This window comes from Lepus europaeus, chromosome 11, assembly GCF_033115175.1.
Source record: "Lepus europaeus isolate LE1 chromosome 11, mLepTim1.pri, whole genome shotgun sequence".
Lineage (NCBI taxonomy): Eukaryota > Metazoa > Chordata > Mammalia > Lagomorpha > Leporidae > Lepus > Lepus europaeus.
This window is the reverse complement of record NC_084837.1, coordinates 14,894,702-14,908,301: the sequence shown is the minus strand read 5'-3', so window position 1 is coordinate 14,908,301 and position 13,600 is coordinate 14,894,702. Positions and strand designations below refer to the sequence as shown.

General features: G+C 40.9%; 2 pseudogenes; one reads left to right on the top strand and one right to left on the bottom strand.

Moving 5' to 3' along the window:
• Positions 1 to 1,020: 1,020 nt before the first annotated feature.
• On the bottom strand, positions 1,021 to 1,432 carry LOC133769364 (histone H3.1-like; annotated as a pseudogene).
• An 11,271-nt stretch (positions 1,433 to 12,703) lies between these two features.
• On the top strand, positions 12,704 to 13,321 carry LOC133770433 (PRELI domain containing protein 3B-like; annotated as a pseudogene).
• The last annotated feature ends 279 nt before the right edge of the window (positions 13,322 to 13,600 follow it).

The window sequence follows — 13,600 nt, the reverse complement described above, 5'->3', positions numbered from 1 at the left end:
CCTTACCAATCACATTCAAGACTAAATGACTATAGTATATTTCAATTAAAAATGAGATATTTTTGATAAACCATGTGACTATAACCTTAACTGTCCTGTTGCTTTCTAACTATGTAATCCCATAGTGGTAATACCATAGGTGGTATCTTAAGGGCCAGACACAAGTGTAGTTAACAAAATGAGACAAATAATAGCTGAGGAGATCCCTAAGAGACTTGGGAAAGGGCTGCCCTTCAAGGGAGAGAGCACATGGATTCTTTGCGGATATCTAAAATGGGATCTCACTAGCTTTCACTAGCTGACCTTTGTAGTGAGTTCTCATAACTTTATGTAATGTCAACATCCACTATGATTTTATGTTGGGCTTTCTCAGACATCCTTGATGCAACTTCCAATTGTCTACCTTCTTTCAGTTTCTCAATGTGATCAATCTGGAGTTTATGCCACTGATGACCACCTGTTTATGGGACAGCTCCGCTTGGGCCACACCCTGCACAGACAATGCAGAAAGGCCTCAGTGGTCACCTCTCAATCACATTGTGATTCCTAGAAACTGTGCCTCCTTGCTTGAGACCCACTGCTTAAAACTCCCCTTAGGAAATCTGGATAAGACTCTGGACCCCAGTGTAGGTGTTGGCCCATGGATCTCTCCCTGACCTCCATGTGTGAGTGGCCCCTGAGTGGGCCAGGATTCCCCACCCCAAAACTTTTGAGCTATAAAAATTTACCTCTGTTTATGTCTCTCCTAATAATTGAAAATATGTTCTCCATAGTAAAAAAAAAAATTTAAAAATTTTTTAAAAAACCTCCATTTAAAACAGTATTGTGGGAATTCACTAGCTTTTGTGTACATGGGGTATCTGCTCCACTAACGTACTAATGTATGCTGGAAACCTTCACCAGCTGTATACTTTTCCAGCCAAGATCATTCTCCAGCCACATTTTTTTTTTTTTGGGGGGGGGGGGGGGCTCTGAAAAGAGCCTTTGAGGTCAGACTGCAAGGAGAGCACGAGGGGAATGTTACGCCCGCTCCCCGCGGATGTGACGCGCGAGCTGGATGTCCTTGGGCATGATGGTGACGCGCTTGGCGTGGATGGCACACAGGTTGGTGTCCTCGAAGAGCCCCACGAGGTAGGCCTCGCACGCCTCCTGCAGCGCCATGATGGCCGAGCTCTGGAAGCGCAGGTCCGTCTTGAAGTCCTGAGCGATCTCGCGTACCAGGCGCTGGATCGGCAGCCTGCGGATCAGCTGCTCCGCCGGCTTCTGGTAGCGCCGGATCTCACGCAGCACCACCGTGCCGGGCCGGTAGCGGTGTGGTTTCTTCACGCCGCCCGTGGCCGGCGCGCTCTTGGCGGGCCGCCTTGATGGCCAGCCGCGTGCGCGGCGCCTTGCCACCCGACGACTTGCGCGCCGTCTGCTTCATGCGAGCCATAGCGAGGATCCCTGAGCAGTTGGGAGAATGCCCCCAGCCACATTTTGTCTCTCACCACAGGACACTCTGTTCCAAGGGGTGGTCTCTTCTTTAAGAACTGGAGCCAAAGAGGACATAATCTTTTCACCTCCACTTCTCTTCTAAAAGCAAACACACATTTTTAAAAAAATAGATTCTGTCTGTATGTATTAATTTGAGAGAAAGAATGTGTGTGTGCTCCTATCTACTGGTTCACTCCCCAAATACCTGTGGTGATCAGCTTTGAGTCAGCTCAAAGCCAGGAACCACCAAATCAATCCAGGTCTCCCGCATGGGGGACAGGAATCCAATCACTTGAGCCATCACCTGCTGCCTTCCATGGTGCACAATGAGAGGAGGCTGGAATTAGAGTAGCACCAGGACTTGAACTGGGTGCTGAGATTGGGATGCGGGCATCATTACTGGTGTCTTGACCACTAAGCCAAATGCCTGCTCCAGCAAGCACATTTTTACTTCAACCATGCAAGGCTGATCTTGAAAATAAATCAAAGAGAAGAAAATAAAATGCAAAATAAACCTTGGAAAGTTGGCAAGGATACCTATAAAATTGGTTCCAATTCAGTCTCCAAACTACAGACTTGACTCTCTTCTTTGACAGTAATTGGATTTCCTTTCTCCTTGTATGCCCTTTGATTCCCCTTTCCTGAAACTTTCCAACTGTGGTTTGTAAATTAAGTTTAGCACAATTCTGTTTATATCAATATCATATATTTATCAATACAATATATCAGATTCAACTGCAAAAAACTTTAGTGCCCTCCAAATGTAAACTTACAACAATGGTCACATTTCCTTTCAAAATTTGGATACAAACTGAGGTCTAGCTATTTAAATTGGAAGAGCTCGGTAATGGCTAGATCGGAGCAAGAAGTTCTAGAGTTCCATTGCACAGTAAGGTGAAGATAGATAATGCTAATTTACTATTTAGTTCTCTATTTAAAAAAAAAAAACTAGAACAAAAATATTTTTGGATTTCGACTATACAGAAATGTTAAATGCTTGAAAGGATAACTATATTTACCCTGATTGGACATTACACAATGCAAGCTGTAACAAACATCATATAATACCCCCCAAATATGTATAATTTTTTAGATAAATAAATAAGACAATTCACATGCTATGATTTGAGATGATTTTCATAGAGGCTGTGCCCATACTATCGTATCTGTCACTTTCATTTCTTGGTTTTTATATATGTTTTGAGAATGAAACATATATTTCTCCCTGATGATTGATGTTTTTTGTGTTTAGAGAGAAGTGGGTATGAGTAATACATAAAAATGCTCAGGAGAGTCCAACCCTCTTCCCAAAGTGTTTTTCTCCTAAACCCAAAAGTTTCCATGAGTTTTTCATTATGTCACAAATTCTGGCTCATTTGTTGAGACCAAAGCCCTTTGATTAGTCTCACACACTAGTTAATTAACTAGCTGCTATCAAAAGGGTTCCAAATAACAGAATGATGGCAGCTTCAGTTATACCTCTAATCTCAAGTCCCAGATTCGGCAAATTTAAATAAGTCCCAGAAACACAATGTTTTTTATGTAATCAGAATGCAACCCAAAGTTAGAGTGCTATCCATTGAAACCTATTCAAAGAAGTCTAGATTGACTTTCTGAAATTTGGTGTCACTATCAATAATTCAAGAGCAATAGATGAGCCACAGAGCCACCACTGTTTCCAGTAGAGCAATATTCTGTGGCCCACATACAAGCATAGCCCCTGAAGAGATCCAGGTACTTCTAGTTAAGGATTTGAAGTTGCATTGATATTGGAAAGTTGCCTGGGCCATGCCCCAAGGTGTTGCAGCCTCAGTCACCACATGTGGCATAACCCAGGGCTGCTTGGACATCCAGAGAAGCATATGCGTTTTTATAGTCTCTGATCTGCACCTGTTCACAGCTGAGACACAATAGGTGGCACTGGCACTGCATAATCAGAACTAGCCATGTTTGAGTAAGTTTATTTGCCTTCATAGTACACGACAAGCCCAGGAGTCAGATTGTCAGCTATAGCCACTGTTTGATGCAAACACTGTGTTTGATCTGGGAAACAAAGAAATCATTAGCCACTACCACGACCTGGGCTCTAAGGTGTTCCCTCCCAGCACGCCAGCTCCGTGCTCTTCCTGCACCAGCTCAACATTGGCTAGTCCCATACAATTCCTCTAATTTACCTTTTCTCCAATCACACCTTACTTGGCCAGTTTTACAGGAAAGGTGAAGGCAAAATCCCCATATTTCAAAACAGCTCAATATCATTTCATTTAACTCCATACTTGAAGCTGCAACAAGTATCTCTTTCTAGGGCAGCTGGGTCCAATGACCACTAAGTAAGGTATATGGGCTCAGCAGGGGTGAGGGAAGTAGAGTCACAAACCTTCCTGAATCCACTTTTTAGAAAGCGATTCAGGTGCTCATCCACATCGGATTGGTGTGGATGTGAGGAAGCCTGGAGTGTCCAAAAATAGTTTCACCATTGGTCCACTTCTGGGTGCATTTTTGACAAAAGGTGCACCATTGTCAGACTGTAAAAGTTCCAGAAAGCTGGAAACATGACATGGCTTAGTATAAAGAGCCACTGTGGCATAGCTGGAGTTGACTGATTAGTTAAAAGTGCTATTAATCAGTGTTGCCCAATCTCAGCTCTATTGCCACTCTGGAGCAAATGATTATTTGTTGGAGGGTGCTGCCTGCACATTCACCATCTCTGGCCTCCCCCAGGTCAATTTCAGGAGCATATCTTCCCAACATGTAGCAACTGAAATGGCAAAATGGTTCCAGACAGTGGCAAATGTACCCAGGGGTAAGAATCGTTCCCACTGACCATGCACTCTGGTTTGGCACAGTCACCAGTACTGAAAACACAAATAGAAAAGATGCAGGGGGACTTGAAGCAATATGTGGGTCCTTTGGATACACTTCAGCAGAGCTAAACACAGAACATTTAGAAAGGTAACGGGTTAAACAAGAACCAGACATGAGAGGCACAAGAAGAGTGGGGGTGACTACTGAGAAATGAGGTAGGTATAGCTAGATTACAAAGGAAAACAAACAGTTTTGTGCAATGCCTTAGAGATGCTATACATTTTTTCAAGAGATTCCAGAAAACATGTAGCAGCCAAGAAAAAAGTCATCACCTCAGAGTGTGATCCCTGGGTTTGAATTCTGCTTTATGACATCCAGGCAACTGCAAATTTGGAGGACTGATTTAGCTCTGCTGAACATCAATTTCATTTTACGAAATGCCCAGATAGTAATAGTAGTGGCTAGGTAGACAGAATAAGTTCTGGTGCCTTACTGCACAGTAAGGTGATCATAGTTCACAATAATGTATATCTCAAAATTTCTAGAAGAGAGAATTTTGAATGTTCTCACTACAAAGAAATGATAAACGTTTGAGATGATGGACATGCTGATTATCCATATTTCATTGTTCTGCAATGTATGCATGTATGGAAACATTGAACTGCAGCATGCAAATATGGACAATTATAGGGGAGGGTTGTGGGTGGGAGGGAAGTTTTGGGAGGGGGAAGCCATTGTAACCCATAAGCTGTACTTTGGAAATTTATATTCATTAAATAAAAGTTTAATTTAAAAAAAATAAATCAAAGAACAATAGTAGGCCCCAGGGTATTTATGTGGGCTGTTTGGTAACTATCCTGAGTATTTCAGCTCTGCTGGAACAAAAGGTGAGGCAAGTGTGATAAAAGGTAAGGTGTAAAAAGACAGGACTGGGACTTTCCATGGTTTTTATTTTGCTGCCATGATTGGGCCACTGAAGAAGTTCATGCATGGAAGAGTTGTGGATCCATTTGCATTTTAGAGAGATTTGACTGACAGCAGTGCATAGAGCTTTCCAGGGCAGAATTAGAGATGATATTGAAGCTAGAAACCTTCACCAGATCAGGGAGGATGTGACGGATGTCTTAACAGAGCAGTGGGGACAGCAGAAAGGGGTATCCTGGTTATTTAGAGGAAGAAATTGTCAGAATTTATTGGAATGCCTGGTAGGATATTACAACAAAGCAAAGGCCATAAGAGATGGAGGAGGAAGAGGAAGTAGGAGAAAAGAATCAGAAAGATAAAACATGAGAGCTATCCATTATATTTGGAAGAAATTGGTTAGTGAACTTCGACAAAGCGATTTCATGAGTCTGAAATGATCACAACTTCTGTCAAATAACACAAATATGGCCAACTGTATTTCACCTCCATCTCCACTTAATCCTAAAATTGTAATCAATATCCAGGTAAATTCAAACCCTGCACACCTGTGCAAATATGTCCTGGATACCTGTCCTCTCAGTTTCTACTAAATAAGTTGTCAAAAATGCAAATTAAATGATTAATTTTTCTTTACCTCAAATATTTAATTCCCTCTATGGATCAATTAAATCATGTGCCATCCATTTAACTGTTTTATTCTAGCTTTCTCATGACTATGATTTGGACAAGGTTGTCCCCCAAAGATTCATGGCTGGAAGCTTGCTGATGTAGTGCAAGGCAGTTAGGTCAAAGGGGCTACACTGTCATAAACAGTTTAACGCTAGTTTCTCAGCATTGATTGGGTCTTTCAAGAGTGAATTCTATCCATAATGAATTGGGATTTTTCATATATAAAGATTTATTTTATTTATTTGAAAGAGAGAGAGATAGAGACAAAATGAGTGGGAGAGAGAGAGAGAGAGGTCTTCCATTCACTGGTTCACTCCTCAAATGGCCACAACAGCTCGAGCTGAGCCAATCCAAAGCCAGGATCCAGGAGCTTCTTCTGGGTGTACCATGTGGGTGCAGGGGCCCAAGAACTTGGGCCATCTACTGCAGAATTCTCAGGCACATTAACAGGGAGCTGGATCAGAAGTAGAGTAGCCCGGCCTCAAAATTAACCCTTAAGGCATTCGGATCTGGCTAAAAGGGCCATGAGAGTCTCGCAGGCATGGAAAGCCAAGACACTGTGGCAAAAACGACCTGAATGAAAGATCTCGGTGAATGAGATCCCAGCAGAAAGAATAGGCCATCGAAGATGGAGGTATCTTTCTCTGAAGGGAGGAAGGACCCTCCACTTTGATATGGCCTTGTCTAAATAAGGTCGGAGTTGGTGAACTCAATAGGCTTCCATAGCCTTGGCAGATCATGACAAGAGCCTCGGGTGATTACTGATGTCATAAATAAGAGTGTCAATTGTTAAATCAACAACAGGAGTCACTGTGCACCTGCTCCCCATGTAGGATCTCTGTCCTTAATGTGTTGTACTATGAGAATTAATGGTAAAACTACTACTTGAATAGTACTCTATATCTTGTGTATCTGTGAGGGTGCAGTCTGCTAAAATCTTTACTTAGTATATACTAAGTTGATCTTCTGTATATAAAGATAATTGAAAATGAATCTTGAGGTGAATGGGATGGGAGAGGGAATGGGAGATGGGACAGTTGCGGGTGGGAGGGAGGTTATGAGGGGGAAAGCTGCTATAATCCAAAAATACTTTCTAAGTTTATATTTATTAAATAAAAAAAAAGAAATGGAGTAGCTAGGACTCGAACTGGTGACTATAAGGGTTTTTTTTTTAAGATTTATTTATTCTTTTGAAAGACAGAGTTACAAAGAGGCAGAGGCAGAGAGAGAGAGAAAGTCTTCCATTCTCTGATTCACTCCTCAGATGGCCATAGCTCTTAATTCAAAGCCAGGAGCCAGGAGTCAGGAGCTTCTTCTGGGTCTCCCATGTGATGCAGGGGCCCAAGAACTTGTGCCATCTTCTGCTGCTTTCCCAGGCCATAGCAGAGACCTAGTCAGAAGTGGAGCAGCCGGGACTTGAACTGGTGCTCATATGGGATGCCACTGCAGTACTGCAGGTGGTGGCCTTATTTACTATGCCACAGTGACAGCCCCCATAAGGGGTTGTTTTAAAGGAAGATCATTCCACGTGCTTGGCCACTTCATGTGGCTGCTTCCCTTTCTAATTCTTTGCATGTTGTGACACAGACCGTGAGCCCTCACCAGTGTAATGGCGTCGTGCTACTGGAACCCTCCAGGCAGGGTTAATTTTACAATCATTAAGTAAACTGAAAGTAGATCTTTATAAAATTAAGAGTGGAAATGGGAGACAGAGGAGGAAGAAGGGTTAGAGCATGGGCAGGAGGGAGGGTAGGGTGGGAAATGTCACTATGTTCCTAAATCTGTATATATGAAATACATGAAACTAGTTAAATAAAATTTAAAAAACATTATCAATCTCAAGTGTTTGTTATAGCAACAAAATCTGTATTCACAACCCACTAATTTATATTCATGGTAAAGATCAGATTTTTTTAAATGGGAACATTTTCTTGCTTGATAATTCATCAATCCTTATAACTAGAACAATGTGATGAAATTATAATTACAGAGGTTAAAAAGTCATTGAAAATATTTTCAGCTTAGGTGTTTGATTACGTTTAATGTTGAAGCAGCAAAAATAGGCATCTTAAAAGATGTTTTGCTGCAATCAGATGTTAAAAATGGAATTAAGCCAATATATGATAGAAATAAAAAAAAAAACTCTATGGCTGCTTCTCTGTTAGAGTTGTGGGGATAATCATTAGTTTAATAACCTCTTCTTATGCCTAAAGCAATGAAATTACTAATTTTGAACAAAATTTAAATAGTCTTAAAAACTACTCTCAAATTTCTTTCACTGGACTTGAAACGGTAGTTCCATAAAATTTATTCAATCAGCATATTCAGAAGTAACTTGTTCCTTTTTACTTTCTTGTTGAAATGTTATTAAAATTGTGCTTGCTGGCAGTTTGTATGTTTACTATTAAATGTAATTTTTGTCATGTTTAATGGAAAAAGATTACTGCTTGAATAGTGAAGAAAAGTATAAATTATTATATTAAAAGAAATAACTGACAAACATTAATGTAATGTTTGGAAAAAGTGTCATCTTTTTAAGTCTAACAAAAATTAATATCATGTACTAATAATGTGCAATTTGCTAATTACATGCTTTTAGCAACAACAAATTTCTGTTCTGCAGATTCAAAACAGTGATATGTTTATGTTACGTTACTTAGTGCGTCAATTTATTCATAAAAAGAAATTGAAGACTATAAAATGAATTCTTCATCTGCTGTTTTGAAAGACAAATACCGTAGTGTACGTGAAGAGTGTTTAAGAGAGGTGATCTTAGAGTAGTCACCTTCGTTCCTGTTGTGCTGTGTAGTCATGGGCCCTTGGCAGTCACTGTTGTCTGGCACACTCCTCCTATCTGCCTATCCTCACATTCCACCCAACCTCACTCCCTTTTCTGAATGTACACATACCTCATAAATCAGGGAAAAACCCATGCTATACAGGCAAATCTCATTCCTAGGGCCCCCGTTATCTTTTGTATGTCTCTTCATAATGATGGTCCTCCTTCTTTACCTGTATGTCACCATTACCTGATTTTATGTTAAATACTTCTTTATGCTTTTTTAAATAACCTTATGCATCCCTGTACACATCACCCAGTTGTGCCTGCTTTTGGAACTGAATGTGAAATACAAAAATGGAGGTGCTATTTTATACCTTGATTTCTACCCTGGATACTGAAATTCATCCTTGTTTTCTTACTTACTATTTTTTATTAATTTCCATTGGTGTTTAATATTCTATCACATGTCTATGCCCCCAATCCATTTATCTATTTTTTACCCTTAGGGATCATCACATTGTTCATGAATTGAGGTTATTTCATACATACTTTTATGAAGCCACTTTTATATACATATGGTGTACACACATAGAAGTTTCTTTGAGATACACACCCAATACAGAGGAGTAACTGTGACATACATTATTGTACATTATACACTATTAGGTATTCATTGTAGTGTGTAATAAGAGATAGTTTGCATTTTTTCTGTGTGGAAACTAAATGCCCCAATAGCATTGATTTGTTGATGCCACCTTTGTCAAATATCAAGTGTCAAAATATTCATGGATCAGTTCTGCATTCTCTATCCTGCGTCTGTGGTTTACTAGCTTACCCCTTAGCAATAAGCTACTCTGTTTGTTACAGCTTTATAATCACTGCTGATAACAGGAATGAACGTGTCCTCTCTTCCTGTCTGCCTTTGAATATTCTAAGACTTTTGCATTTTGATATAAAATTTGAAACCAATTTGCCAAGTTCTTTGCAGCACCTACTGAGACTTTGATTGATATGTGCATTGGCAATTTTACCACACTGTGTCTTCCAATCAATTAACATGGTGTTTGTCTCCAGGTGGTAGAATCTCAAATGTATTAAAACAAGGTTGTTACAGCTGGTGCTTTCCCATATAGATATCACACATTTTTTTTTTATTTATTACTAGATAGTGGGCAGTTTTTAATGCTATCCGAAACAATATATTTTAAAATTTTGCTTTCTGATAATGTTTTCTCTTTAATCAGAATAACAATTGATTTTTATATTAACTTTGTATTGAGCAGCCTTGTTAAATTCTCATTAATTCTAATTTCTCATCAGTGGATCATAGCTCTTTACATGTTTGTTATTTAATATGGCTATGATCAGCTATGGGGAGGAAAATGTTTCCAAAGCTTCTAATCCAACTGCACAGAACCTGATGACAGAGCCAGACATCTGTTTTATTCATTCTACATGTATTAGGACTTACTAGAACCCCATGCCCTGGGCACACTGAGGACCAGCAGGGGAGTGGTGGAAGGACCTCAGTGAGCAGGACCAAAGGCAGGGATGACACTGGTGAGACTTTAACAAAACCTGGGTGAGAAAAGGGCTAGGTGAGAAACTGGTTTCTTAACATGCCATGCCTTTTTAGGACCATGATATTACTACTCTGAAATATCCTCCCCCACCCCTTTTTTTCTTACTGTTTCTTTAAAACTAATTAAAATGTATCCCCCACAGTAAAAATAACTGCACACTCCAGTTACTTGCTCTGTCCTCCAAACACTCTCACTAACTTCATTCTTATCCATGAATAGCACACATTACAGGCACAATGGTGGACCTGTCTAGAAGTCTGTTTCAAACCCTAGACTATTAGCTTCCAAAGGGCAAAGCCATGATGGCCATACAAATGTTGTGCTATACAGGAATCAGATTCACATGCTGAATAGAAGCTGTATCTACTTGAATTCACTGGTTTACACCATTTTTCACTGACATTAAATCTTTAAGATGTGTGTGGGGGGGGGGGTTGAGGATAAGAGGATTAGAACTCCTTATTTCCATTTAGATTACATGAACCCCAACATTACCAAAGGCTTAGAAGTAAATGCATGTCTGTTTTTCTCTCTCCATCTCTCATTTTTTTTTCTCTTTTCTCTATCTATGTACCTCTCTTTCTCAGAAGTGGAAACACTTTTATAAAGTATAATCAGAGGGACTGACATTGTGGTACAGCAGGTCAAGCCTCCACCTGCAATGCTGGCATCCCATATGAACCCCAGTTCAAGTCCTGGCTGCTCCATTTCCATTCCAGATCCCTGTTAATGCTCCTGGGAAAACAATGGAAGGTGACCCAAGTACTTAGGCCCCTGTCACCCTAATGGAGTTCCTGGCTCCAGGCTTTGGCCTTCCCTAGCCCCAGCTGCTTCAGCAATTTCGGAGGTGAACCAAGCAGATGGAAGATTTCTCTCTCTCCCTCTCCTTCTCCCTCTCTTCCTCTTTCCCTCTCTCCCTCTATCCCTCTCTTCTTCCCTCTCTCCTTTCTTCTTCTCCCTTTCTCTATCTATCTCTCTCTGTAAATCTGCCTGTCAAGTAAATAAGTAAATCTTAAAAAATAATAAAATTTGAGATAATAAACTCACAAAATATGCATTAGTTGAAGAAAGAGCCATAGTCTGTTTGTAGTAAATCTTGAATACAATGTGTATATAAAAATAAAATGATTGTTGAAGACCAAAGTTATTGAAACGTCACACTTGGAGAAGGAGAGATGCTATATTATTGGTATGTACTCAAAAGATTATTTCAAAGCACCAAGTCACATTTTTTTTTCATTGTTAGTAGGATAGAATACAGCTTAGGGAGAGGTATAAAGGAGAAAAGAACAGGGCTTAAGATTTCACATCATATTGGTAAAGTTTCTTACTTCTCTGAAATAACTTCCTTGTCTATAAAAACAAGAGATGAGGTTAAACCACTTGATCCTAAAATCTTTCCCACATCCATTATTCTGAAAATCTAGGAGAAAAACCATGCAAGTATTTGAGAGAAATGGAAGGAAGGGAGAGAGGGTTGGATTTTCTAGATGACAATTGGAACTAAATAGTGAAGGTCTAAATTTCCTTACCCAAAGTCATGTCTTATGACTATCCACATGCATAAGTATGCCAAGTTGCAAGGCAAAATCTCCTCTACCACAGGAGTACCTGAAATGATGATTTGAGGTTATTTATAGAGAGATTTTGGATTTGACTACAAAGCCCTAAGTCACACAATTAGATTTGCTTGGATAGAGTGAATTTAGCTATACCACAAGGCAATTAAAAATAACCCTGAGTAAGATCCTTCTCCTTGGAAAGACTCCAGAGTAAAAAGTCCATTCAACATTTGTTGGGTTTTGTGGTTTGCAAAAATTATCTAGTTCTAATTTTGGAACCACATAAAGAATTTCTATCCAGAATTATAAGGAAAATGATCTTGACCATAAAGATAAAATTTTCTCTAATCATCTTGAAAATGGATTAATAAAAACCTTTCACTGAATTCACTATTCAATGAAAACAGTTAATTCATGTGGGTGATACTGTACCTAGTGGGGAGACCGCATGCCCTGCCCATGCCGGAGGTTGAGAAGACAGGGCACACCATGCCTCCCGGGAATGACCCCACAACCTGACTGCTGGCAGGAGGCAGAAGCCCCAAGCACCTTACCCCACCCCCACTCCTTGCTAAAGGACCCTGTAATTGCTGATCAGGTAAACAACTCCTGGATGCACACCAGGCCCATTAGGCCCACCTGGGGAGCCATCCTGTCTATGTGACCTTCAAGCTGATTGGATAGGCATATTGGCACGAGTGTCAGTTCTGTCCCGTAGTTAGTGTTCCCCAGAGTTAGTTAAACCCTCTGTTCACCTGCTCTTTAAAATGTATGTGCATGTGCATGTTCACCGAAGCCTGTCCCCGGTGTCTTTGTGAAGGTAAAGGGCACCGCCACCTTGCTCTCCTGGACAGTGTGGCTCAGCAGGACTAAGCTGCAAATTCAGTAAATTCGAAAACTCAATTATGAAGCACCACCAGGACATCACCCAGGCCGCCAGCACCAAGAAGGGCAGGACCTTGGCACGTGTCTTTTACTACCCACAGGAAACCATTACAACAGCTGCAATGCAAAAATACCCCAATCCAATCAACCCGGGAGTGGTGAAAGCAGATGTGCTGGACAAACATAGACACCTCTGGAACGTTGCATAGCCACAGACCTCTCAGCACTGAGGGGGATTGACTTCAATTGTGAAATATCTTATTGGTGCAGCAAGAACCAAACACACATGCAAGAACACCTGTCGTTGGTCCTGTGGCGAGAACAATGGAACTCAAATGTACTAATATTTCATTTACAAATATGGCAGTAGACGAGAGGCTTGTATACAAACCATACCCTCAAGACCCAGAAAAAAACCATTTTCAACTCAAGAAGCCACAGTCACTGTGAAAGGAATCAGCCTCAGCAGTGACCTTGAAGGACTGATGACAAGTATGATACCTTCAAATGCTAATAAAGGCCAAAAAGCAATGGAGTGGCCAATACATAAATTAAATGCTAAGAGTGAAGAACTGGCAGCATTGGCAAGAGGAAACACTAGGGCACCAATGGCCACAGTAGTGTTCGTAGAGAAATGATAACGACAGCCTGTTGTTATCTCTGACAGCCTGTCAGAGAGCAGGACCCCAGCTCTCCAAGCCAATATATCTAACTGTTATTTAAAAAGTACAACTATGGCCGGAGCCGTGGCTCAACAGGCTAATCCTCCACCTTGCTGCGCCAGCACACCGGGTTCTAGTCCAAGTCGGGGCGCCGGATTCTGTCCCGGTTGCCCCTCTTCCAGGCCAGCTCTCTGCTGTGGCCAGGGAGTGCAGTGGAGGATGGCCCAAGTCCTTGGGCCCTGCACCCACATGGGA